This window comes from Cynara cardunculus, assembly GCF_001531365.2.
Source record: "Cynara cardunculus var. scolymus isolate 2C chromosome LG 2, CcrdV1, whole genome shotgun sequence".
Classification (NCBI taxonomy): Eukaryota; Viridiplantae; Streptophyta; class Magnoliopsida; order Asterales; family Asteraceae; genus Cynara; species Cynara cardunculus.
Genome location: NC_037529.1, coordinates 61841261 through 61845300, shown reverse-complemented (window position 1 = coordinate 61845300; position 4040 = coordinate 61841261).

Here is a 4040-nt window from a genome sequence, read left to right as displayed (position 1 = left end):
ATATAGGAGCGATCAAATGAAAACCACTCTCATTTGTAAAAACCGTACAAACCATTCTCATACGTCGATTTTATTGTTTAATCTTATGAAATTTTTTCATGAAATTGTTTCATATAATACTTTTTTTGATGAATTTGTTTCATATATGGTTATGAAATTGTTTCATATAATATTTAATGGAATTTTAATGAAACTGTTTCATGTATTTCTCTAAAATTAAAATAATGAAAATGATAAGATCCATGATTAACACCCTCCACAATAAAAATGGTTAATCAACTTATCATAATTACAAAAAAATGAGCAAAATGAAAAGTTATTATTGGTTGAATGAAGATTTCACGGTTTTTACACACTACTAAAAGATCTGGTTTTTCCGACGGCAAAATCCGTCGGAAATCAGTCGGAAAGACAACTTTCAGACGGATTTTGCCGTCGGAAAAACCCCCGCCACTAAATGCATTTTCCGATGGAATTTCCGACGGATTTGTATTTTCCGACAAAAATATTCGTCGGAAATCCGTCGTGCATCCTTATAATATGTTATCTATTACTCGGGTTAATTAGAAGTAATATAAAATGGGATTAGATTTACCGACGGAATTTCCATCGGAAATCCGTCGGTAAACTTTTTCCATTTTCTTCCAAAATAATGACCAGTTTTTATTTCAAAAATAAAAATAGCATTTTTCCGACGGAAATTCCGTCGGTAATTATATTTTAAAACTTTTTTTGTAATTTATAATATGAAAATATTTTTTATTTTTAATGGACGGAAAATATTTACCGACGGATTTTCCGTCGGAAATACGTCGGAAAATACGCCAGAATTTTTTTAAATAAAGCTTATATCTAATTATTTACCGATGGATTTTCCGCCAGAAATCCGTCAGAAATTTAGCTGGTACAGGAAAAAAAAAACCAAAAAACCAAAAAATAAAATCTTAAAATATAAAGATCATGTAACTAAATACAAATATACAATACACAAATATGTCATAAATATTTAATATGATTATCCGAACGAAATAATATACATATATAAATTCAATTGATGACGTTAGTTCATAAATACACTATATTAAATCTATTGCGGTGGGGTAGGCGGAAACTGTTGAGATTATGTAAACCTCTTCATCATATCCATCATGTCTGCATGCTCTTTCTTCCGAATCTCATATTCCTTGTTTCGGATCTCTTCTCGGCGAAGAAGTTCCTCAACCTCTTTCTGTCGGATCTCATTTCGGCGAAGAAGTTCCTCAACCTCCTTCTGTCCAATCTCATCTCGATTGCGCATATCTTAAATTTGGGATTGTAAGTTGTTAATTAACTACAAATACAATAAAACGTTAAAATTTCTAAGAAGAAGTATAAATGAAATAAATAAACATCAAAGGATAAAGAGGTACACACCTGACTATCTCTACATTAGGCGATCCACTCGAGTTTGCTTGTGAGGATGTCCCGGTCAAGACCAAATTGGGATCTTCATTGTACCCGAACCCAAATAGCGGCTTTTTTTCCAACCGCCTCATTCCACAAGTCAGTATCAACTAGGGGATAGGCCGAGGGATCCTCACCGTACTTTTCGGTGAGATTGTTTGAATAAGTATCCTGTGGTTTAAAAAAATATTACCAGTCAATTTCGGCAGCATAACGACTGTAAATGGAACGTTTCCAACTAAAACAATCCTAATGTTTGCCCAACAAATGACAACCCAAACTATATATATATATATATATATATATATATATATATATTAACATTCTAACTTAAACATTCCTAACGTTTGTCCAACAAATGGCAACCCAAACTAGATAGAAATATATATCACACACACATACACTAACATTTTAACTAAAATAATCCTAACGTTTCTCTAACATACGACAACCCAATATAGAGTTTGAAGTTATATATAGGTATTGTAAACTTACCGCAACCCGGCTACACTTCGAAGTCACGTACTCCCCTCGTGACCCGCAACCCGAAGATGACTCTGTACTCGACCTCTTCTTATACGTGTGATCGAAGAGTTCCACAGCGGACGGTGGCACGCCATTTTTTGCCTTCGTCTACATAGTAGCAAGTAATAAAAAAATGTGTTAATTGTATCATATTAAAAATCAAGCTAATAAAATAATCGATATTAAATCCAAAAATCCAACTACTTTGACACTGAAAACTGAACTTAAGTTCTCATTCCTATCTAATCGTTTATACATCCATCCTCTATTGGTATTAGTCGACATAGCTAAAAAAATATACATCAAACTTAATATCATTAAAGTTTATAAAAACTATACATCTTTATAATTATAGATTGAATCATTGCCATTTGATTTGAAGTAAATTGTAGTTATAAAAAGTAAAGAGATGCAAGTTAAATTTAGGTGAAAGATTCCTTGTGCATGAGTTGGAATTGACACTTGAAACCATAACCTTAACCTATAGGGCTATCAAAATAGCCAAAAAGATATACAAAGGGGCATACAAAGTTAATAACACTCTTTATTTTAAAAACGTGTTAAAACGCCTAAAATGTCTTATAAACCTAAATTTTATAAATTATACTATTAAAATGTCCTATAAAACTAATTTTATTGTAGTGACAAAGAATATATAGTGTCACAATAATATTGCATAGAGTAGTGACAAAGAATATACAATGGTTGATTTGTCTTGTAATTAAAATTAAGGAAACACTCAACATCATTATATATCACTTTGTTGAAATTAAAAATAGGAAATAATATATAGAGAATAGATATATATAAAGGTTTAAAATTTACGACGGAATTTATTTATTTTTTAAATAAAAATTAAATTCCGTCGGAAATCCGTCGGAAATTTTAAAAGAAAAAAAATGTTTTTTTTCTAACAAGATATATATATATATATATATATATGTATATATATATATATAGTATAGATATATATATATATATAGTATAGATATATGTAAAAGTTTAATTACCGTTAATCAAAAACATTTTCCGACGGATTTCCGACGGAATTCAATTTGTTTTTACTAAAAACTAAATTCCGTCAGAAAATGTTTTTGATTAACGCTAATTAATTTCTTTAAATAAATTAGACAAATTTTGCGACGGATTTGTGACGGTTTTGAATAAGTAAAAAATCCGTCGGAAATCCGTCACAAATCCGTTAAAAAACCGTTTTAAATAATTTTAATTTTTTTCCAAAAAATTTAGTGGGGGATTTGTGGGAGATCTGTGGCGGATATGGATAAAAGTTGAATTTTTTTGATTTTTTTGGTATCCGTCGGAAATATTTCCGACGGAAATTCCACCAAAAATCCGTCGGTGATATCCTTTTTTTTAGTAGTGACAAATTGAGTGGTTTTTATTTGAACGCTCCCCTATATACATATATATATATATATATATATATATATAAACCACTTTATTTGTACAAACTTTATTCAACCAATCATAATTTTTCATTTTATTATTTTTTTGTAATTATGAGAGGTTGGTTAATCATTTTTATTGTGGAGGGTGTTAATCATGAATATTATCATCTTCATTRTTTTAATTTTAGAGAAATAAATGAAACCGTTTCATTAAAATTTCATTAAATATTATATGAAACAATTTCATAACCATATACGAAACAACTTTATTAACTACAAGGGTGGTGCCTGATTGATTTGAGCTTGGCTCTAAAGGTTCAAATCCCCTTGTGGCCACGGAATAAAAATCCAAGGAGGAATACAAATCCCCTTGTAGCCACGGAGGTTTAAATGCGGTGACTTCGGGCTATTTGCAAAGCAGGTGGTCGCCTTGAGATTAGTCGGCTCGCATAGTGGGTTGGATATCCAGGTTAATCAAAAAAAAAAACTTAATGAGAAAAAGTATTATATGAAACAATTTCACAAGATTAAATAATTTTATGAAAAAAAATTCGTAAGATTAAACAATGAAATCGACGGATGAAGATAGTTTGTACAAATTGGGTGGTTTGCATTTGATCGCTCATATATATATATATATATATATATATATATATATATATA